Source organism: Rhinoraja longicauda, chromosome 36 (assembly GCF_053455715.1).
Source record: "Rhinoraja longicauda isolate Sanriku21f chromosome 36, sRhiLon1.1, whole genome shotgun sequence".
In the NCBI taxonomy this organism is placed as follows: Eukaryota; Metazoa; Chordata; class Chondrichthyes; order Rajiformes; family Arhynchobatidae; genus Rhinoraja; species Rhinoraja longicauda.
In genome coordinates, this window is record NC_135988.1 from 4,665,460 (window position 1) to 4,690,591 (window position 25,132).

The 25,132-nt window shown below is 49.2% G+C and overlaps 1 non-coding gene across 1 annotated transcript; it reads left to right on the forward strand.

Annotated features, from left to right (window-relative positions):
- Nucleotides 1-5,878: 5,878 nt before the first annotated feature.
- trnat-ugu (transfer RNA threonine (anticodon UGU)) lies at nucleotides 5,879-5,951 on the forward strand. Its single transcript has one exon. It is a non-coding gene; the product is annotated as a tRNA-Thr (tRNA).
- Nucleotides 5,952-25,132: the final 19,181 nt, after the last annotated feature.

Sequence of the window (25,132 nt, forward strand, 5' to 3'; positions counted from 1 at the left end):
ATCAAGTCCATTAAATATCCGCTGTTGTTTTGGGTCAGGACCGTTCTTCAAGTAATCCTTGCAATTCCCCCTTCCCCCTCCCCTGCTCTGGTTATCCCACTAGATCCGCGGTTCGCATCCCTGTATCCCTCCGTTATCACCTCTTCCCCAGCCACCAATGACCATTATGGGCTCCACCCTTCCTCGGCCATCTGTGGCCATTTCTTGTCTCCAGTTTCCTCCCCTCTACTTTCTGTCTGAAGAAGGGTCCCGACCCAAAACGTCACCCATCCTTTTTCTCCAGAGATGCTGCCCGACCCGCTGAGTTACTCCAGCATTTTGTGTCTATCAGCCAGAAGAAGCTATTTTGCGTGAGGGAATGGTCGATATTTGCGGACTGTGATGCACGGTGGCACAGCAGTAGAGTTGCTGCCTCACAGCGTCAGAGACCCGGGTTCGATCCCGACTACGGGCGCTGTCTGTACGGAGTTTGTACGTTCTCCCCGGAACCTGCTTGGATTTTCTCCGAGATCTTCTGTTTCCTCCCACACTCCAAAGTTGAGGCAGGGACTATCATAACGTTTGAGAAACGGCACGCAACAAAAAGCTTTTCACTGTACCTCGGCACATGTGACAATAAACTAAATTGTGGTAGGTACTATAAAAGCATTTCAAAGACATTTGGACGGGTACATGGGTAGGAAAGGATGAGAGGTGCAGGGCAAATATGGGCAAATGGAACTAACCTAGATTGGGCATGTTTGTTGGTATGGGCAAGTTGGGTCGTAGGGCCTGTTTCTATGCTGTATCTCTAAACTAAACCAAACCAAACCAAACCAAACCAAACCAAACCAAACCAAATCAAATCAAACCAAACCAAATTAAACTAAACTAAACTAAACTAAACTAAACTAAACTAAACTAAACTAAACTAAACTAAACTAAACTAAACTAAACTAAACTAAACTAAACTAAACTAAACCAAACCAAACCAAACCAAACCAAACCAAACCAAACCAAATTAAACTAAACTAAACTAAACTAAACTAAACTAAACTAAACTAAACCAAACCAAACCAAACCAAACCAAACCAAACCAAACCAAACCAAACCAAACCAAACTAAACTAAACTAAACTAAACTAAACCAAACCCAACCAAACCAAACTAAACTAAACTCAACTCAACTCAACTAAGCTAAGCTAAGCTAAACTAAACTAAATTAAACTAAACCTTGGACTGGTACATGGGTAGGAAAGGATGAGAGGGGCATGGGCCAAATGTGGTGGTGGAACTAGCTGAGATGGGGCATGTTTGTTGGTGTGGGTGAGTTGGGCCACAGGGCTTGTTTCCGTGCTGTGTGACTCTGACTAAAAACAAGTGATTGCCGCTGATAATGCAGCCGAACCTATTGATCTTTCGTACCTGTGTTGTCCTCACGGGGACTAAATGTTCTGCCAACCTTCTCTCGTGCTCAATGACGCATCGGTGCGTGGATGCTGGCATCCGAGCCGACTCCTCATGTTTGTCCTCACGCCTGATGGACCTTCCTTTCCATTCCGTTCCCTCGCATCTCAAAACTAACCCAGTCGGCCCCCAGCCTGTGACGTAACCCTCACCCTGGGCTTGGTCCAGGGAACACTGGAAAAACACATTAAAAAAGACCAGAGGGAACAACCGTTTAACAAATAAACAAGGAAAGCCTTGGCCACACTTGTTGGCAGCACGGTGGCGCAGCGGTAGAGTTGCTGCCTTACAGCACTTGCAGCGTCGGAGACCCGGGTTCGATCCCGACTATGGGTGCTGTCTGTACAGAGTTTGCACGTTCTCCCCGTGACCACATGGGCTTTCTCCGCGATCTCCAGTTTCCCCCCACACTCCAAAGACGTACAGGTTTGTAGGTTAATTGGCTTGGGTTTATATACATGGTATAAGTGTAAATTGTCCCTAGTGTGTGTAGGCTTGTGTTAATGTGTGGGGATCGCTGGTCGGTGCGGACTTGTTGGGCCGAAGGGCCTGTATCCTCGCTGTATCTCTGAACTAAACCAAACTAAACCCTTGACTGGCACTTGGGAATCATCGAGTCACACGGCACAGAAACTGGATCTTCTGCTCACTACATCCATGCTGACCTTTCTCACATCTACACCAATCCCGTTTACCTGCATTCAGTTCAGTTTCAGTTCAGTTGAGTTTATTGTCACGTGTACCGAGGTACAGTGGAAAACTTTTGTTGCGTGCTGACCAGTCAGTGGAAAGACAATAAATACATGGTTACAATCGAGCCATTTACAGTGTATAAGGGAATGATGTTTAGTGCAAGTCAGTAAAGTCCGATCAAAGAATGTCCGAGGGTCTCCAAAAAGGTAGTTCAGGACCACTATCTGGTTGTGGTAGGATGGTTCAGTTGGTCGGCATGGACTCAGTGGGCAGGAAGGCCTGTTCCCATGCTGTATCTCTAAACTAAACTAAACTAAACTAAACTAAACTAAAACTCGAATGAACAGGTGATGCATGGTCAATATGGACTCGATGGGCCAAATGGCCTGCTTCTTGCTGTATATCTAAATATTCTTTCATGAACCATCCATTTTGCACCATAATTGAAGGTGCTTTCTCCAAGCCTTTTTGTTTTGAAAGAAGATCTCTGAACACTTTTCTTTCACCTCCCCCAAGTTTCGTAAATCCATCCCCGTCACGTCCAGATGCAGGTGGAGCTTGGTGGCCACTGTGACCCCTGGCATCTGCCAACTTTGATCTCCCCCCAACTCCTCAAGATTCTGTACAGGGGTTGGGCGTATTTTGTAACAGGAGGGGGTGGGGGGGTCAGAAGTCACATTAACAGAGTGTGACAGATCCTGGAAAGGCACACTTTCAGGTCTGCAGAGGATAATGTTCAGTTTAGTTTAGAGATACGGTGTGCAAACAGGCCCCTTCGGCCCACTGAGTCCATGCCAACCAGCGATCTCTGTGCACTTACACTACCCTGCACACACTGGGGACAATTTACAATTTTAACCAAGCCAATTAATCTACAAACCTGTACGTCTTTGGAGTGTGGGAGGAAACCGGAACACCTGGAGAAAACCCACGGAGAGGTCACGGGGAGAACGTACAAACTCCGTACAGACAAGCATCCTGACGTAGTCAGGATGGAACCCGGGTCTCTGGCGCTGTGAGGCGGCAACTCTACCGCTGCGCCACCGTGCCGCCCTGGGTGAGGGCTTGTGAGATACGAGAGTTTAGTACAGTGAAGACTGAGACCAAGGGAGTCCTGAGACACAGTAACAGAGGGAGAAGGTATTTGAGGGCAGCACTCCAAGATGGCGCCCAAGCCAGGCCACTCTCTACGTGCTGGTCCCAGATGTGGATCTGCAACCACTCATTACAATCACCACACTCTTTCAAACCTGTACTCATTCCCTTGATCCAGCATCTGAACACTGTGATTAGACACAAAATGCTGGAGTAACTCAGCATCTGCAGAGTTAACACAGGCAGCATCTCTGGATAGAAGGAATCCTGGGATGGCAGGACTTTCATATGAAGAAAGACTGGATAGACTCGGCTTGTACTCGCTGGAATTTAGAAGATTGAGGGGGGATCTTATCGAAACTTACAAAACTCTTAAGGGGTTGGACAGGCTAGATGCGGGAAGATTGTTCCCGATGTTGGGGAAGTCCAGAACAAGGGGTCACAGTTTAAGGATAAGGGGGAAGTCTTTTAGGACCGAGATGAGAAAGTATTTTTTCACACAGAGAGTGGTGAATCTGTGGAATTCTCTGCCACAGAAGGTAGTTGAGGCTAGTTCATTGGCTATATTTAAGAGGCAGTTAGATGCCCCCAGACCGTCAAAATAGGCCCTCACCTCTCCTCCACCATTACACTGAGCACTGGCTCACCAGAGTGCTGTGTGTTGAGCCCCATACTTTACTCCCTCTACACTCACGACTGCGCCCCCACCCATTCCACCAACACCATCATCAAGTTCGCGGATGACACGACTGTGGTTGGACTCATCTCAGGAGGAGATGAGACAGCCTATAGGGATGAAATCCAAAGGCTGGCAGCATGGTGTTCAGTGAACAATCTTGTCCTGAACTCCTCCAAAACAAAGGAACTTATAATTGACTTCAGAAAAACCAGTGTAGAATACGACCCACTCTACATCAATGGGGTCTGTGTGGAAAGGGTACCCGCTTTCAGGTTCCTGGGTACACACATCGCAGAGGATCTTACCTGGTCTACCAACACCATCACCACAGTAAAGAAGGCGCAGCAGAGACTCCACTTCCTGAGGATCCTCAGGAAAACCAACCTGCAGGAGAAGCTCATGATGTCCTTCTATCGCTGCTCCATCGAGAGTGTGCTGGCATACTGTATAACCACATGGTATGCCAGCTGCTCAGAAAAGGACAGGAAGGCCCTTCAGAGGGTCATCACGACGGCCCAGAAGATCATCGGCTGCTCACTGCTCTCCCTGGAGCACCTGTTCAGCCTACGCTGCCTCAGTAGAGCAGGCAAAATAATAAAAGATCCATCCCACCCCGGCCACCGTCTGTTTGTTCATCTGCCCTCTGGTCGACGTTTCAGGTCGATCAAATCCCGAACAAACAGACTTAAGAACAGTTTTTACCCCAGGGCCATACGAGAACTGAACACTACCTTCTGCACTAGGCAACACTGTTAAAAAATCTTTTGTACTCAATATAATTGTATTTATTTGTTTTTGCATTTATTGCATATATGTTTGTACGCACCGTCAGGATTGGCTATTTTTTAATTTTGTTGTACTCGTTGCAATGACAATAAATGAATATTATTATTATTATTATTATTATTATTATTATTATTATTATTATTATTATTATTATTATTATTATTATTATTATTATTATTATTATATTATTATTATTATTAATATTATTATTATTATTATTATTATTATTATTATTATTATTATTAGTATATTATTATTATATTATTATTATTATTATTATTATTATTATATTATTATTATTATTATTATTATTATTATTATTATTATTATTATTATTATTATTATTATTATTATTATTATTATTATTATTATTATTATTATTATTATTATTATTATTATTATTATTATTATGTGGCCCTTGTGGCTAAAGGGATCAGGGGGTATGGAGAGAAGGCAGGAACGGGATACTGAGTTGGATGATCAGCCATGATCATATTGAATGGCGGTGCGTACAGGCTCGAAGGGCCGAATGGCCTACTCCTGCACCTATTTTCTATGTTTCTATGTTTCTATGAATCTATCCAGAAATGCCGTCTGTCCCGCTGAGTTACTCCAGCATTTTGTGTCTGCCTTCGGTGTAAACCAGCATCTGCAGTACCTTCCTACACATTTTGGGCAGTCACGGTGGCGCAGCGGTAGAGTTGCTGCCTTACAGCGAATGCAGCGCCGGAGACCCGGGTTCGATCCCGACTACGGGCGCTGTCTGTATGGAATTTGTACGTTCTCCCCGTGACCTGCGTGGGTTTTCTTCGAGATCTTCAGTTTCTCCCACACTCCAAAGACGTGCAGGTTTGTAGGTTAATTCAGTTGGTAAATGCAACAAAAATTGTCCTTAGTGAGTTTAGGATAGTGTTAATGTGCGGGGATCGCTGGTCGGCGCGGACCCGGTGGGCCGAAGGGCCTGTTTCCGCGCTGTATCTCTAAACTAAACTAAACTAAACTAAACTAAATCTGTACATTGTGGATGGTTTGATTGTAATCATTTATTGTCTTTCACCATATCTCAGTACTCCTGGCAATAAACTGAACTAAGCTGTCACAGCATAGATTTATTATTGTCACATGTACCGAGCGAGGTACAGTGAATAGCTCGGTTTTGCATGCTGTTCAATCAGATGGAGGCTCCATAGCTCAGGGGTTAGAGCACTGGTCTTGTAAACCAGGGGCCGTGAGTTCGAATCTCACTGGGGCCTGAACATTTTGCAGAGTAAGCACGATTGGCCTCCTCTATATACCGCAGCTCCACTCTTGCTCCCCCTTTCCCCCATTCGTAACAAGGACAGAATCTCCCTTGTCCTCACCTTCCACCCCACCAGCCAGCACTTCCAACAAATCATCCACCAACATTTCCGTCACCTACAACGGGACCCCACCACTGGCCACATCTTCCCATCCCCTCCCTTTTCTGCGTTCCGCAGAGACCGTTTCCTCCGTAATTCCCTGGTCCACTCGTCTCTTCCTACCCAAACCACCCCAACCCCGGGCACATCCCCCTGCAACTGCAGGAGATGCAACACCTGTCCCTTTACCTCCCCCCTCGACTCCATCCAAGGACCCCGACAGTCTTTCCAGGTGAGGCAGAGGTTCACCTGCACCTCCTCCAACCTCATCTATTGTACCTGCTGTTGCAGATGTCAACTTCTCTACATCGGTGAAACCAAGCGCAGGCTCGGCGATCATTTCGCTTAACACCTTCGCTCAGTCCGCCTTAACCAACCTGATCTCCCGGTGGCTGAGCACTTCAACTCCCCCTCCCATTCCCAGTCTGACCTTTCTGTCATGGGCCTCCTCCAGTGCCATGGTGAGGCCCACCGCACATTGGAGAAACAGCATCTCATATTTCACCTGGGCAGCTTGCAGCCCAATAGTATGAACATTGACTTCTCCAACTTTAGATAGCTCCTCTGTCCCTCTTTACCCCTCCCCCTTCCCAGTTCTCCCACTGTCTCCCATGACATAAAGGTCAGACTGGGAGTGGGCGGGGGAGTTGAAGTGCTCAGCCACTGGGAGATCAGGTTGGTTAAGGCGGACTGAGCGAAGGTGTTGAGCGAAGCGATCGCCGAGCCTGCGTTTGGTTTCGCCGATGTAAAGAAGTTGACGTCTAGAGCAGCGGATGCAATAGCTGAGGTTGGAGGAGGTGCAGGTGAACCTCTGTCTCACCTGGAAAGACTGTTTGGGTCCTTGGATGGAATTGAGGGGGGAGGTAAAGGGACAGGTGTTGGATCTCGTGTGGTTGCTGGGGAAAATGCCCGGGGATGGGGTGGTTTGGGTAGGAAGGGACGAGGGTTGCCAACTTCCTCACTCCCAAATACGGGACGAGGTGACTTCACCGCCCCACGCCCCACGCCCCACGTGACCTCTCCCAGCCAGCGGCCACGTGCTCCCGCTCCACCAATGGCGGCCGCCATTGGTGGAGCGGGAGCACGTGGCCGCTGGCTGGGTGAGGTCACGTGGCGCGTGGGGGCGGTGACGTCGCCCTTTGTCCCTTACTTGGGAGTGAGGAAGTTGGCAACCCTACTAATACGGGACAAGGGACAAACTAATTTACCCCAAAAGACGGGATGTCCCGGCTAATAACGGGACAGTCGGCGACCCTACCGACAGCTTGTCCGAGGCAGCGTGAGGTGTAGATGGAGTCAATGGCGGGCAGTCCTCTCTGTGTGATGGACCGGGCCACATCTACAACTCAGTAATCTCTCACCGTAGTGGGCAGAGCTGTTCCCAAACCAGGCTGTGACACAACCCGACAGTGTGATTTATAGCGTTACAGTTATACAGGCCGCATTTAGAGTATTGTGTTCAATTCTGCACACCGCGTAATAGGAGAAATCTGTCGAGTTGGAGAGGGTGCAGAGAAGATTTGCAAAGATGTTGGCAGGACCAGACGGTCTGAGCTATAGGGTTGAGCAGGCTGGGACTCTATTCCCTGGAGCTCTTGAGGAAGAGGGGTGATCTTAAAGAGGTGTAAAAAAATCACGAGAGGAATAGGTGGCGCAGTGGTAGAGTAGCTGCCTTACAGCGAATGCAGCGCCGGAGACTCAGGTTCGATCCCGACTACAGGCGCCGTCTGTACGGAGTTTGTACGTTCTCCCCGTGACCTGCGTGGGTTTTCTCCGAGATCTTCGGTTTCCACCCACACTCCAAAGACGTACAGGTATGTAGGTTAATTGACTGGGTAAATGTAAAAATTGTCCCTAGTGTGTGTAGGATAGTGTTAGTGTGCGGGGATCGCTGGGCGGCGCGGACTCAGTGGGCCGAAGGGCCTGTTTCCGCGCTGTATCTCTAAACCTAAAAAAATCTCAATCTAAATCTAGATCGGGTAGATGCACAGAGTCTCTTGCCCGAATCAAGAACCAGAGGGTATAGGTTTCAGGTGAAGGGGGAAAGATTTTTTTAGGAATTTGAGGGGTAACCTTTCCACACAAAGGGTAGTGGGTGTATGGAACGAGCTGGGACTAGAGCTCTAGGGGCTAGTGGATCAAGGGATATGGGGAGAAGGCAGGCACAGGTGACTGATTGTGGACGTTCAGCCGTGATCACAATGAATGGCGGTGCTGGCTCTAAGGGCCAAATGGCCTCCTCCTGCACCTATTTTCTATGTTTCTATCGCAATACTCGAGAGGCAATTAGACAGGTGCATGGATAGGACAGGATTGGAGATACAACGCAGAAACAGGCCCTTCGGCCCATCGAGTCCGCACCGAACAGCAATCCCTACACATTAACACTACCCTACACACACCAGGGACAGTTTTTTTAACGTTTATACATTTATACCAAGCTAATTAACCTACAAACCTGTACGTCTTTGAAGTGTGGGAGGAAACAGAAGATCTCGGAGAAAATCCACGCAGGTCACGGGGAGAACGTACAAACTCTGTACAGACGGCACCCGTAGTCGGGATCAAACCTGAGTCTCTGGCGCTGTGAGGCAGCAACTCTACCGCTGCGCCACCATGCCGCCCTGGTTTAGAGGGGTATGGGCCCAATGCAGGTAAGTCAGACTAGTGTAGATGGGTCAGGTTGGCTGGTGTGGGCAAGTTGGGCTGAAGGCCCTGTTCCCAGGCTGGATGTCTCTCCCACTGTATCGCGGTCTTTGCAACAGTTCCAGCAGGAGGTATTACACTTCCACCGATGTGCCAAAGCTCAGGAGCTCTGAAGATCCCGGTTAACTGGAAGTGCAGGAGAACAGGGCTGAGTGTTAATTGAATCAAGGGCTGAAGAAAGGAAGTATTTGTGCCATATCCTCAGGATGTCCCTCGCGTTCTTTACAGCCAGCGCTTTTAGTCTTCAACAGCAGACGATGTGATTTTGTAGACAACGCTGGCTGCCAATTTACACGCAGGCACCTCCCCAAAGTGTAACAGCTTCCACTTACACGCTGCCTCTGACACACACACACACACACACACACACACACACACACACACACACACACACACACACACATCACCTCAAGACACTTTACGGGAATATCATCACACAGAGAGGGTCGGCTCAGAGGCACAGAGGATATATCAGGGACAGATGGTGGAAGAATTAGGTGTGAAGGAGAGTATTACCTGAGGAGAGAAGCAGAGAGCTACTGCCAGAGCGCAGAGTTCAGGTCCCCCGTGGCCAACTATCTTCACTAAAGACACATTGCTAGTTTAGATATCATTGATCCAGGCCACCAGGCCTTAAAGTGGGAAGGCAAGAAATGGACACTAACTCAGCGGGTCAGGCAGCATCTCAGGAAAGAAGGAATGGGTGACGTTTCGAGTCGAGACCCTTCTTCAGACTGAACTTTTAGTTTAGTTTACTTTAGTGTTTAGTTTAGATTAGTTTATCGTCCAATGTACCGAGGAAAGGCAATAAGCTTTTGCCGTGTGCTGTTCAGTCAAAGAAATGACCACAGGTAATTACAATCAAGCCATCCACATGTGTACAAGTAAAGGATAAAGGGTACAACTTTTAATGCAAGATAAGGACAAGATAAAGAAACAGGGGCCACGTTTTAAGAATAAGGGGTAGGCCGTTTAGAACGGAGATGAGGAAAAACTTTTTCACATTGGTTTGTGTTGTGAATCTGTGGAATTCTCGGCCTCAGAAGGCAGTGGAGGCCAATTCTCTGGATGCTTTCAAGAGAGAGTTAGATAAAGCTCTTAAAGGTAGCGGAGTCAAGGGATATGGGGAGAAGGCAGGAACGGGATACTGAATGTGGATGATCAGCCATGATCACGGTGAATGGCGGTGCTGGCTCGAAGGGCCGAATGGCCTACTCCTGCACCTATTGCCTATTGCCTATTGCCTATAAAGACCGACAAGCTGTAGACTTTAGAGATACAGTGCGGAAATGGGCCCTTCGGCCCATCGAGTCCGTGCCGACCAGCGATCCCCGCACATTAGCACCTTTCCTACACACGAGGAACAATTTTACAAGTTTTTTAAACCAAAGCCAAGTGACCTACAATCCTCGACGTCTTTGGGGGTGTGGGAGGAAACCAGAGCACCCGGAAGAAACTCACACGGTCACGGAGAGAACGTGCAAACTCCACACAGACAGCACCCGAGGTCAGGATTGAACCTGGGTCTCTGGTGCCGTGAGGCAGTGGCACTACTGCTGAGCCACTGTGCCGCCTTAAAGTGAAATGTTAAGAAATGGGTATCTCCTTTTTGTTTAGTTTAGTTTAATTTTAGTTTAGTTTAGTTGAGTTTATTGTCAGGTACACCGAGGTACAGTGAAAAGCTATTGTTGCGTGCTAATCAGTTAAAAAAAAGACTATAAATAATTACAATCAAGCCGTCCACAGTGTACACATAAGGTTTAAAGGGAAGAATATTTAGTGCAAGATAAAGTCTTGGAAGTTGCAAGATGACTCTGGGAGGTGGCAACTCTTTATGTGGTGCCCCAGAAGAGGATCTACTTTAGGGTTGCCAACTGCCTCACTCCCAAATAAGGGACAAAGGGTGACGTCACCGCCCCTCGCCCCACATGACCTCACCCAGCCAGCGGCCACGTGCTCCCGCACTACCAATGGCGGCCGCCCGGGCCGGGAGGCGGGTTGCCACGCAACCTCCATTAGGCGGCGCCTGGGCCTCCGGGCCTACACTGTCCGGGATTACAGCGGCCCCCGGGCCTACAGTGTCCGGACCTACAGTGTCCAGACCTACACTGTCCGGGCCTACAGTGTCCGGGCCTACAGTGTCCGGGCCTACACTGTCCGGGCCTACAGTGTCCGGGCCTACAGTGTCCGGGCCTACAGTGTCCGGGCCTACAGTGTCCAGACCTACAGTGTCCGGGCCTACACTGTCCGGGCCTACAGTGTCCGGGCCTACAGTGTCCGGGCCTACACTGTCCGGGCCTACAGTGTCCAGACCTAAAGTGTCTGGGCCTACAGTGTCCGGGCCTACAGTGTCTAGACCTACAGTGTCCGGGGCCTACAGCGTCCGGGCCTACAGCGCCCCCTCGGGCCTAATACGGGACAAGGGCGGTCCCGGATACAGGATGTCCCGGCTAATACGGGACAGTTGGCAACCCTAGTCTACTTACAACAATATCACTCCTTTACTCATGTAAGTTTGAACGTACATATAGTATGTGTAGTCAGGAACTGCAGTTGCTGGTTTACCAAGAAAAGACACAAAATGCTGGAGTAACTCATCCGGCCAGGCAGCTCCTCTGGAGAACATGGATAACTGAGATTTTAGGTCGGGTCCTTCCTTCAGTCTGAAGAAGGATCCAGACCTGAAACTGTTGTACTTCGTGGTCCGGTACCTTTTGTACCTTTGTTGAGACTCTGGACGGACCACAAGTACACGTGTGTAAAAGGTTACAATGCTGGAGCTCAACTCCAGGCTGTTTATTCCGTGGCCACTTGGAACCAGAGTGGCCGCCTAATCACACCAATCACACAGGCATACAAAGTAGTCCTTGTGACCAACAAAGTAGTCCTAGCAATATCACAACAGAAACGTCACCTATCCATGTTCTCCAGAGATGCTGCCTGACCCGCTGAGTTACTCCAGCACTTTGTGACTTTTCTCACATCTAGAATGATTTGACTGGACAACACCTGAATCAAATCTTTTCATTGTATGCTGGGACATACAACAATAAACGATAAACCAAACGAAATAAACCCTAAACTAAGCTGGAAACGCAGAACAAACAAAAGACTAATGATATATCATATCATATCATATATATACAGCCGGAAACAGGCCTTTTCGGCCCACCAAGTCCGTGCCGCCCAGCGATCCCCGTACATTAACACTATCCTACACCCACTAGGGACAATTTTTACATTTACCCAGCCAATTAACCTACATACCTGTACGTCTTTGGAGTGTGGGAGGAAACCGAAGATCTCGGAGAAAACCCACGCAGGTCACGGGGAGAACGTACAAACTCCTTACAGTGCAGCACCCGTAGTCAGGATCGAACCTGAGTCTCCGGCGCTGCGTTCGCTGTAAAGCAGCAACTCTACCGCTGCGCTACCGTGCCGCGGTATATATTTCTAAGCCAGTGGGGAATTTAGTGGGGAATCTGCAGGTGGTGGTGTTCTCTTGTCTAGACTGTCCTTGTTCTTCCTGGACATAGAACGTGGAACTGTACGGCACAGGAACAGGCCCTTCGGCCCACAATGTCTGTGCTGGACACGATGTCAAGTTGAACTAATCTCCTTCCTGGTAATGGAGGCTTTATCAGTGATTGTTCAAGAATCACTCGAAGCAGAAGTGGTTCCAGTTGACCTTAAAATTGCAAGTGTAACTCTGCCGTTTAAGAAGGGAGGTAGGCGATAAAAAAGGAAATTATAGGTCAGTTAGTCTGACTTCTGTGGTGGGTAAAATTGGTGGGGCGGCACGGTGGCGCAGCGGTAGAGTTGCTGCCACACAGCGCCAGAGACCCGGGTTCGATCCCGACTACGGGTGCTGTCTGTACGGAGTTTGTACGTTCTCCCCATGACCCGTTTTCTCCGAGATTTTTTTTTTAGATTTTAGATTTAGAGATACAGCGCGGAAACAGGCCCTTCGGCCCACCAGGTCCGCGCCGCCCAGCGATCCCCGCACACTAACACTATCCTACACACACTAGGGACAATTTTTACATTTACCCAGTCAATTAACCTACATATCTGCACGTCTTTGGAGTGTGGGAGGAAACCGAAGATCTCGGAGAAAACCCACGCAGGTCACGGGGAGAACGTACAAACTCCGTACAGACGGCGCCCGCAGTCAGGATCGAACCCGAGTCTCTCCGGTTTCCTCCCGCACTCCAAAGACGTACAGGTTTGTAGGTTAATTGGCTTGGTATAATTGTAAATTGTCCCTTGTGTGTGTAGGATAGCGTATTATCGCTGGTCGGCTTGGAGACGGTGGGCCGAAGAGCCTGTTTGCACACTGTATCTCTGAACTAAACTGAACTAATTTTAGAGTCCATTAGTAAAGATAAGGTTTCCATGTGCTTGGAAGCACTTGATAAAACAGGCTGGTCAGCATGGTTTTGTCAAGGGGAGATTTTGTCTGACAAATCTGTTGGGAGGTTTTTGAGGAAGTAAATAAGAGGACAGACAGAGGAGGGTCGGTGGATGGTATTTACTGGGATTTTCAGAAGGGCCTTTATAAGGCTCCACGCAGTGTGGCTGCTAAACAATATAGGTGCCCATGTTATGGGGAGAAGGCAGGAACGGGGTACTGATTGTGGATGATCAGCCATGATCACATTGAATTGCCTACTCCTGCACCTATCGTCTATTGTCTATTGTCTGTAGTCTATTAGAGGGAAGATACTAGCCCGGATAGAAGATTGGCTGAATGGCAGAAGGCAAAGAATGGGAATAAAGGTGGGGGGGGGGCTTTTCTGGTTGGCTGCCGGTGGCTAGTGGTGTTTCACAGGGCTCGGTGCTGGGGCAACTAATTTTAATCAGGGATAGGAGTAGAATTGGGCCACTCGGCCCATCAAGTCTACACCGCCATTCAATCATGGCTGATCTATCTCTCCCTCCTAACCCCATTCTCCTGCCTTCTCCCCATAACCTCTGACACCCGTAATAATCAAGAATCTATCTATTTCTGCCTTAAAAATATCCACTGACTTGGCCTCCACGGCCTTCTGTGGCAAAGAATTCCACAGTTTCACCACCCTCTGACTAAAGAAATTCCTCCACATCTCCTTCCTAAAAGAACGTCCTTTAATTCTGAGGCTGTGCCCTCTAGTCCTAGACTCTCCCACTAGTGGAAACATCCTCTCCTCATCCACTCTATCCAAGGCCTTCTCATGTTATATGTTATTGATTTGGACGAGGGAATTGTTTGCTTTCTGGCAAAGTTTATAGACGACACAAAGAGGGGCAGGTAGGGCCGAGAAAGCAAGGACTCTGCAGAAGGACGTGGACAGGTTGGGAGAGTGGGCAGAGAAGGTGGCAGATGGTATATAGTGTAGCAAAGTGTGGAGTCGTGAACTTTGGCAGCGGAAATAAAAGCGTTGACTACTTTCTAAATGGGGGGAGAATTCAGAAATCAGAGATGTAAAGGGACTTGGGAATGCTGGTGCGGAATTGTAGGTCTGGACACTGTAGGCCCGGACACTGTCAGCAGTAAGGATAGGGTTGCCAACTTCCTCACTCCCAAATACGGGACAAGGTGACGTCACCGCCCTGCGCCCCACGTGACCTCACCCAGCCAGCGGCCACGTGCTCCCACTCCACCAATGGCGGCCGCCCGGGCCGGGAGGCGGGTTGCTACGTAACCTCCGTTAGGTGAACGCACTCGGCCCCGCTCCCCGAACATACTCCGTTAGCCTACAGCGGCCCGCGGGCCGAATACGGGACAAGGGCGGTCCCGTACGGGACAACCAATTTAGCCCAAAATACAGGATGTCCCAGCTAATACGGGACAGTTGGCAACCCTAGGTAAGGAAGGCAAATGTAATGCTAGCATTCATTTCGAGGGGACTAGAATATAAAAGCAAGGATGTAAAGCTGAGGCTTTATCAGGCGCTAGTGAGAGCACATTTGGAGTATCGTGAGCAATTCTGGACTTGCTTCGTTTCCACAGTTCCACACATGCTTCCTTTCAGTGACTGATGCACTAGGACACCCAGATCTCGTTGTACGTCCCCTGTTCCTAACTTGACACCATTCAGATAATAATCTGCCTTCCCATTCTTACCACCAAAGTGGATAACCTCACACTTATCCACATTAAACTGCATTAAACTCACACAACCTGTCCAAGTCACCCTGCAACCTCATAGCATCTTCCTCACAGTTCACACTACCACCCAGCTTTGTATCATCTGCAAATTTGGTAATGGTACTTTCAATCCCTTCATCCAAGTCATTAATGTATATTGTAAATAGCTGCGGTCCCAGCACCGAGCCTTGCAGTACCCCACTAGTTACTGCCTGCCATTCTGAAAGGGACCCATTTATCCCCACTCTTTGCATTCTGTCTACCAACCAATTTTCTATCCATGTCAGTACCCTACTCCCAATACCATGTGCTCTAATTTGCCCACTAATCTATGTGGGACCTTGTCGAAGGCTTTCTGAAAGTCAAGGTACACCACATCCACCGGCTCTCCCCTGTCAATTTTCCTAGTTACATCCTCAAAAAATTCCAGAAGATTAGTCAAGCATGATTTCCCCTTCGTAAATCCATGCTGACTCGGAACGATCCTGTTACTGCTATCCAAATGCTCCGCAATTTCGTCTTTTATAATTGACTCCAGCATCTTCCCCACCACTGATGACAGACTAACTGGTCTATAATTACCCGTTTTCTCTCTCCCTCCTTTCTTAAAAAGTGGGAGAACATTAGTGGGAAATAGAGGAATCTGAGGAAGGATGTGCTGACATTTGAGAGGGTCCAGAGGAAGTTTACAAGAATGATCCCAGGGATGATTGGGTTAATGTCTGAGGAGCATTTGATGGCTCAGGGCCTGTACTCGCTGGTGTTTAGAAGGATGAGGGGGGACCCCATTGAAATCTATCTGATAAAGAAAGGCCAAGATAGAGTGGACGTGGAGAGGATGTTTCCAGTAGTGGGAGAGTCTAGGACCAGAGGGCACAGCCTCAGAATAAAAGTAAATACTTTCAAAATGGAGATGAGGAGGAATTTCTTCAAAGTAGACTAGGGATTTCTTCAACCAGAGGATGGTGATTCTGTGGAATTCATTGCCACAGATGGCCATGGAGGCCAAGTCACGGGGTTCTTTTAAGGCAGGAATTGATAGGTTCTTGATTAGAAAGGGCGTCAAAGGTTACGGGAAGAAGGCGGGAGAATGGGGTTGAGAGGTAGGGGTGCCAACTATCTCACTCCCAAATACAGGACAAGGTGACGTCACCGCCCCGCGCCCCACGTGACCTCACCCAGCCAGCGGCCACGTGCTCCCGCTCCACCAATGGCGGACGCCCGGGCCGGGAGGCAGGTTGCTATGCAACCTCCGTCAGGCGGCGCCCGGGCCACCGGCCCTAGACTGTCCGGAGCTAAAATGTCGGAAACCTAGAGTGTCGGGGCCTACAGAGTTGGGGCCTACAGCGTCCGGGCCTACAGCGTCCGGGCCTACATCGGCCCCCCGGGCCTAATACGGGACAAACCAATTTAGCCCAAAATACGGGATGTCCCGGCTAATACGGGACAGTTGGCAACCCTATTGAGAGGGAAAAGTAGATCAGCCATGATCGAATGGTGGAGTAGACTCAATGGGCTGCTCCTGTATTTTATGGTCTTACGGTCAATGGATGCTTGACCTTCAAATTAGATATCAGAGGGAAATAGAGGAATACAGCACAGAATGAGGCCCTTCAGCCCACCCTGCTCATGCTGACTATCTGGTACCCATCTGTACTAATCTTCTTACCAGCAGCTAGTCCGCAACCTTCTCCCCATTGGGGATGCAAGCGCTTGTGTAGATAGTTTTTGGAAGGTGACAGCACGGAATCAGGCCCTTCAGCCCACCAGGTCCATGCTGACCATCGATACCCCTTCACCACTAGTTCGATGCTATCTCATTTTCTCATCCACTCCCTGCACTCTAGGGACAATTTTACAGCGGGCCAATTGACCTACAAACCTGGGATACACACAAAGTGCTGGAGCACCTCAGCGGATCAGGCAGCATCCCTGGAGAACATGGATAGGCGGCATTTCGGTTTGGAACCCTTCTTTAGACTTCTTTATATCCATGTTCTCCAGGGATCCTGGTTGACCTGCTGACACCAGCTTTTTATCATAAGGTCATAACTCATAAGTGATAGGAGTAGAACTAGGCCATTTATCCCATCAAATCTACTCCGACATTCAATCATGGCTGATCTATCTCTCCCTCCTAACCCCATTCTCCTGCCTTCTCCCCACAACCCCTGACACCCGTACTAATCAAGAATCTATCTATCTCTGCCTTAAAAATATCCACTGACTTGACCTCCACAGCCTTCTGTGGCAAAGAATTCCACAGATTCACCACCCTCTGATTAAAGAAATGTCTCCCTATCTCCTTCCTAAAAGAACGTCCTTTAATTCTGAGGCTGTGACCTCTAGTCCTGGACTCTCCCACTAGTGGAAACATCCTCTCCACATCCACTCTATCCAAGCCTTTCACTATTCTGTACGTTTCAATGTGGTCCCCCCTCATTCTTCTAAACTCCAGCGAGTACAGGCCCAGTGCTGACAAACGCTCATCATAGTTTAACCCACTCATTCCTGGGATCATTCTTGTAAACCTCCTCTGGACCCTCTCCAGAGCCAGCACATCCTTCCTCAGAAATGGTGCCCACAATTGCTCACAATAGTCCAAATGTGGCCTGACCAGCGCCTTATAGAGCCTCAGCATTACATCGCTGTTTTTGTCTACAAGCCCTCTTGAAATAAATGCTAGGATTGAGTATTCTTTCTTTACTACCAAATTGATTTTGTGTCTGTCTTTTGGTATAAACCAGCATCTGCAGTTACGTAACAAACATAACCTACAAACCCGCACTTTTTTGGGATGTGGGAGGAAACCGGAGCACCTGGAGAAACCCACGCGGTCGCAGGGAGAACGTGCAAACTCCACACACAGAGACAGCACCCGAGGGCCAGGATTGAACCCGGGTCTCTGGCGCCGTGAGGCAGCAGCTCGACCCGCTGCGCCACCTTAAATGTTACGCGATTTAACAGCTGACGAGTTTGGCATGGACAAGTTCGGCAATGTGAGTTTAGTTTTGTTTAGTGTATTCTCACATGCACTGAAAAGTACAGTGAAAAGCTTCTTTGTGGCATTCTATCCAGTCAGCGGAAAGACTATCCATGAGTAAACATGATTACAATCAAGCTGCCCACAGTTTGTAGATACAGGATAAAGGGAATTAATTGTCATTAATTTACTAGCCAAGTGTGTAAAAACATACAAGGAATTTAATCTGCCATTCAGTCAGTGCAAGATTAACTCCAGTAACGTCCGATTAAAGATAGTCCAAGGTTTTTATTCACAAAATGCTGGAGTAACTCAGCAGGTCAGGCAGCATCTCGGGAGAGAAGGAATGGGTGACGTTTCAGGTCGAGACCCTTCTTCAGACGGGTCGAGACCCGAAACGTCACCCATTCCTTCTCTCCTGAGATGCTGCCTGACCTGCTGAGTTACTCCAGCATTTTGTGAATAAAAACCTTCGATTTGTACCAGCATCTGCAGTTATTTTCTTATACTAAAGATAATCCAAGGGTCTCCAATGAGGTGCATGGCAGTTAAAGACCGCTCTCTGGTTGTGGTAGGGTGGTTCAGTTGCCTGATAACACCTGGGAAGACACTGTTCCTGAATCTGGAGGTGTGCGTTTTCACACTTCTGTACCTCTTGCCTGATGGGAGAGGGGAGAAGAGGGAGTGACCGGGGTGAGACTGGCCTTGATTATGCTGTAGATGGAGTCAGTGGAAGGGAGGTTGGTTTGTGTGGTGGGAAGGAGTGGGTGACGTTTCGGGTCAAGACCCTTCTTCAGTCTCGACCCGAAACTTCACCTAATCCTTTTCTCCGGAGACGCTGTCTGACCCGCTGAGTTACTCCAGCACTTTGTGCCTATCTTCGGTTTAAACCAGCTCCTTCCTACACAGGCTGGTTTGTGTGATGGTCTGGGCTGCGTCCACAATTGTCTGCGGTTTCTTGCCGTCTTGGACAGAGTTGTTCCCGAACAAGGCCGTGATGCGTCCCGATAAAATGCTTTCTGCGGCGCATCTGTAGAAGTTGGTGAGAGTTGTTGGGGACTTGCCGGGGGGAGGGTAATGTCCCGGACATGTGTCCCTGGAGCACCTACACCAGCGGTCCTTGTTTGCAGTCTCGGGGAATGCACAGTGCCGGTTTCTCTGGTGAAGCAGGGAAGTGTAGCTGATGTTACCCATCCCTCTCTGTGGCAGCGGCCCGTGCTGTGGGAGGCAGCAGCAGAGGCTTGTGTCAGCCGGCCCTTTTACCAGAGAGGGGTCTGGCTTCCCTGCTCTGGGAGGAAGGGGAATGATTTAGATTCCAGCGAGGAATGTGGCCCCAGTCCCGGCTGGAGCCCACTTCGAATCCACACTTTCCAGTTGCCCATAACTCAGCGATAATTGGCACTCAATTACACAGCTGTGTTCACAATAATGGCTGGCGGGGAGGGGGGAGAGAAAGAGAAGGGGGAAGGGGAGGGGGAAGGGGAAGTGAAGAGAGAGGGGGACGTGGAGGGAGAGGGGGAAGTGGAGGGAGAGGGGGAAGGGAGAGAGAGGGGGAAGGGAGAGAGAGGGGGAAGTGGAGGGAGAGGGGGAAGTGGAGGGAGAGGGGGAAGGGAGAGAGAGGGGGAAGGGAGAGAGAGGGGGAAGTGGAGGGAGAGGGGGAAGTGGAGGGAGAGGGGGAAGGGAGAGAGAGGGGGTAGAGGGGAAGGGTGGAGATGGGGGGGGGGGGGGGGAGAATGGGGGGAAGGGGCTTCTGTTAGTGTTTCGGGAATCAGGGGACATTGTTCAGACAGAGCACAGAGATTGCCAGTGTATTGCAGACCCAGAGCTCTGTGCTCAAACACAGAGGCATCACAAATGCCACAGGCATGGACACAAATCCATCGTTCAGCTCTTTATTTTGGGGAACAGAGGCAGCAATGGTGACAACGTGCTGAAACAGGTGGAGTTGCTGCGTCACAGCGTCGGAGACCTGGGTTCGATCCCGACCTCGGGCACTGTCTGTGCGGAGTTTGTACCTTCTCCCTGAGACCTTGTGGGTTTCCCTCGGGTGCTCTGGTTTCCTCCCACATTGAAAAGGCGTGCGGGTTTGCAGGTTTGTTCGTCTGTAAATTGCCCCTTACTACGTAGGGAGCGGATGAGAAAGTGGGATAACATATAACTAGTGTGAATGGGTGGTCGATGGTTGGCGTGGACTCGGTAGGCCGAAGTTTTCAAGCGTGTCTCCAAGCTAAAACAAAATTAAATTGTCAAGAGTCAAGAATCAAGAGTGTTTAATTGTCATATGTCCCTTATTTAAGAATTAAGGGGTCGGCCATTTTGGACTGAGATGAGGAAAACCTTTTTCACCCAGAGAGTTGTGAATCTGTGGAATTCTCTGCCACAGAAGGCAGTGGAAGCCGATTCACTGGATGCTTTCAAGAGAGAGTTAGATATACCTTTTAGGGCTAACAGTATCAAGGGATATGGGGAGAAAGCAGGAACGGGGTACTGATTTTGGATGATCAGCCATGATCATATTGAATGGCGGTATATTCACAAAATGCTGGAGTAACTCAGCAGGTCAGGCAGCATCTCGGGAGAGAAGGAATGGTGACCTTTCGGGTCGAGACCCTTCTTCAGACTGGTGGTGCTGGCTCGAAGGGACAAACGGCCTACTCCTGCACCTATTCTCTATGTTTATATGTTTCTTTGTCCCAGATAGAACAATTAAATTCTTACTTGCAGCAGCACTTGTTCAGTCCCAGCTCTTTATTTTCATAGGTTCATGAGTTCTAGGAGCAGAATTAGGCCATTCAGCCCATCAACGTTATTCTGTCATTCAGTCAAGGAAGAATGCACAATGCAGCATTAACTACTTCTCTCTCCACAGATGCTGCCTGGCCTGCTGAATGTTTACAGCATTATCTGTTCTTATCTCAGCATCTGGTTTTCACTCACTTTTATAATATTCACCCAGAGAGTTGTGAATCTGTGGAATTCTCTGGCACAGAAGGCAGTGGAGGCCAATTCACTGGATGTTTTCAAGAGAGAGTTAGATATAGACAATAGACAATAGGTGCAGGAGGAGGCCATTCGGCCCTTCGAGCCAGCACCGCCATTCAATGTGATCATGGCTGATCATTCTCAATCAGTACCCCGTTCCTGCCTTCTCCCCATACCCCCTGACTCCGCTATCCTTAAGAGCTCTATCTAGCTCTCTCTTGAATGCATTCATAGAATTGGCCTCCACTGCCTTCTGAGGCAGAGAATTCCACAGATTCACAATTCTCTGACTGAAAAAGTTTTTCCTCATCTCATTCCAAATGGCCTCCCCCTTATTCTTAAACTGTGGCCCCTTGTTCTGGACTCCCCCAACATTGGGAACATGTTTTCTGCCTCTAACATGTCCAACCCCTTAATAATCTTATACGTTTCGATAAGATCTCCTCTCATCCTTCTAAATTCCAGTGTATACAAGCCTAGTCGCTCCAGTCTTGCAACATATGAATGTCCCGCCATTCCGGGAATTAACCTAGTATAACCTAATATAGCTCTTAGGGCTAACCGAATTAGGGTTGCCAACTGTCCCGTATTTTGGGCTAAATTAGTTTGTCCCGCACGGGACCGCCCTTGTCCCGTACTAGTAGGGTTGCCAACTTCCTCACTTCCAAATAAGGGACAAGGGGTGGCGTCACCACCCCGCGCCCCACGTGACCTCACCCAGCCAGCGGCCACGTGCTCCCGCTCCACCAATGGGTGGCCGCTGGCTGGGTGAGGTCACGTGGGGCGCGGGGCGGTGACATCACCCAGCGAGGGTGACGTCACCGCCTAAACCTAAAGGCGGCAACCCTAAACGGAATCAAGGGATGTGGGGGGAAAAAGCAGGAACGGGGTACTGATTTTGGATGATCAGCCATGATCATATTAAATAGTGGTGCCGGCTCGAAGGGCTGAATGGCCTCCTCCTGCACCTATTGTCTATATTCCTATGATTCTATTCAGTCCAACTCATTCCCTAAACAAAGACCTGGACCTGTTTCTCCCAGGAAGGACTTAATTGCCAGCTTATTAAAATCCACCTACAAGCTAAATGAGCAGTATCCCCCATGGAACACTGGAATTTAGAAGGATGAGTGGAGATCTTATCGAAACGTATGATTATAAGGGGGTTGGACACGTTAGAGGCAGGAAACATGTTCCCAATGTTGGGGGAGACCAGAACAAGGGGCCACAGTTTAAGAATAAGGGGTAGGCCATTTAGAACTGAGACGAGGAAAAACTTTTTCAGTCAGAGAGTTGTGAATCTGTGAAATTCTCTGCCTCAGAAGGCAGTGGAGGCCAATTCTCTGAATGCATTCAGGAGAGAGCTGGATAGAGCTCTTAAGGATAGCGGAGTCAGGGGGTATGGGGAGAAGGCAGGAACGGGGTACTGATTGAGAATGATCAGCTGTGATCACATTGAATGGCGGTGCTGGCTCGAAGGGCCGAATGGCCTCCTCCTGCACCTATTGTCTATTGTCTATTGTCTATTGTCTATGGTCTATCAATAAGTAATGGTTAAACACGCTGCAATGTTATTCCACCAAATGTGCACACGACGTCTTTTTCCCTTAATACCTCCTGTCACATGTTGCCAGCGGCTGTCTTAAAAGAGGCCACGCGCACTGAAATATATGAGAGATTATAACTTTGGTAATTAGCAATCAGACGTCTTAGAAACTGCTTATTTTGCTGGACTTACGAAGGTAAGGCTTTGCAGATGTTGGTTTACACTGAAAGATAGACACAAAATGCTGGGGAGTAACTCAGCGGGACAGTCAGCATCTCTGGAGAGAAGGAACGGTGACGTTTCGGGTCGAGACCCTTCTACAGACTGATCTTCAGTGATTCAGTAATAATTCAAAAATGCCATCTAACTTTCCGTCTCAACCCCATTCTCCTGACCTCTCCCTGTGACCTTGGACAATAGACAATAGACAATAGGCAATAGGTGCAGGAGGAGGCCATTCGGCCCTTCGAGCCAGCACCGCCATTCAATGTGATCACGGCTGATCATTCTCAATCAGTACCCCGTTCCTGCCTTCTCCCCGTACCCCCTGACTCCGCTATCCTTAAGAGCTCTATCCAGCTCTCTCTTGAATGCATTCAGAGAATTGGCCTCCACTGCCTTCTGAGGCAGAGAATTCCACAGATTCACAACTCTCTGACTGAAAAAGTTTTTCCTAATCTCCGTTCTAAATGGCCTACCCCTTATTCTTAAACTGTGGCCCCTTGTTCAGGACTCCCCCAACATTGGGAACATGTTTCCTGCCTCTAATGTGTCCAACCCCTCATCTCAGTTCTAAATGGACGCCCTTACTAACCACGAATACCCATTGGCTTCGCCCCCACAGATTCACCAAAGATAGACACAAAGTGCTGGAGTAACTCAGCGGGTCAGGCAGCATCTCTGGAGAGAAGGAATGGGTGACGTTTCGGGGAGAGATCCTTCTTCAGACTCTGCATGTTGTGTCTACCTTGGGTGTAAACCAGCATCTGCAGTTCCATCCCTACACGTCTCGTCTGCTCCACTGCGAGATGTCCTCAAGGTTCTCCTCCTCTCTCCACCGAGAGTTCAGCAGCATCGTCTGTCGCTGCTCCCCCTCTGTGATTCCTCCTTCCCTCCCCCTCCACCACCACGTTTTAACTCAGACTCACCACCACAGGAGGCTGTGGAGGCCAAGTCAGTGGATATTTCTTCGGCAGAGATAGATAGATTCTTGATTAGTACGGGTGCCAGAGGTTATGGGGAGAAGGCCGGAGAATGGGGTTAGGAGGGAGAGATAGAATCTACCCTGCCATTCAATCATGGCTGATCTATCTCTCCCTCCTAACCCCATTCTCCTGCCTTCTCCCCATAACGCCTGACTAATGACAATAAACTAAACTAATCTAAAACTAAACCAAACCGTTGCAAATAGCCACTTGCAGCATCTGCAGTCTCCTGTTATTGAGTTACACAGCGTGGAAACAGGCCCTTCGGCCCAACAGGTCCATTCGGCCCTTTGAGCCTCATCCTTCCACGCGGTCCTTCATGTGATGCACTATCTCCAGGTCCTCAAGCAGGACAGAATGCCGCAGGAGATCCTCTTGCCCTGTGGATATCAAAATGGGCAACGTCTTCCCCTTCTGTCGTGGGGTAGACTGACGAACCAGGGTCTCCGGCGCTGTGAGGCAGCAACTCTACGGCTGTGCCACCTAGGTTTGCCAACTTCCTCACTCCCAGATAAGGGACAAAAGGTGACGTCACCACCCCGCGCCCCATGTGACTTCACCCAGCCAGCGGGCACGTGCTCCCACTCCACCAATGGCGGCCGCCCGGGCCGGGAGGCGGGTTGCTATGCAACCTCCGTTAAGCGAACACACTCGGCCCTGCTCCCCGAACACACTCCGTTAGCCTACACTGTCTGGGCCTACAGCGCCCCCCCGGGCCTACAGCGCCCCCCCGGGCCCCCCCAAGGGCAGTCCCGTACGGGGCAAACCAATTTAGCCCAAAGTACGGGATGTCCAGGCTAATACGGGACAGTTGGCAACCCTAGTGCCATCGTGCTGCCCTTAATGTCCAGCCCTGCAAGTTGAGACTGTAATGCCGTCTGGTCAGATGAAAGCACTGACCTGGTCAGAATGGACCCATTAGCCTCCATCTGCACAGCAGGTATTGGCACTTTATCATATCATATCATATCATATCATATATATACAGCCGGAAACAGGCCTTTTCGGCCCACCAAGTCCGTGCCGCCCAACGATCCCCGCACATTAACACTATCCTACACCCACTAGGGACAATTTTTACATTTACCCAGCCAATTAACCTACATACCTGTACGTCTTTGGAGTGTGGGAGGAAACCGAAGATCTCGGAGAAAACCCACGCAGGTCACGGGGAGAACGTACAAACTCCTTACAGTGCAGCACCCGTAGTCAGGATCGAACCTGAGTCTCCGGCGCTGCATTCGCTGTAAAGCAGCAACTCTACCGCTGCGCTACCGTGCCGCCCTTTGACCTCAGGTTGCTGGGAGAAGCAAGGGTGCCATTTCTTTAGCCACCCTCTCGCTTGGTTTAGTTTAGTTTAGAGATACAGCGCAGAAACAGGCCCTTCGGCCCATTGAGTCCACCCCGCCCAGCGATCCCCACACACTAACACTATCTTACACACACTAGGGACAATTCACACTTATACCAAGCCAATTAACC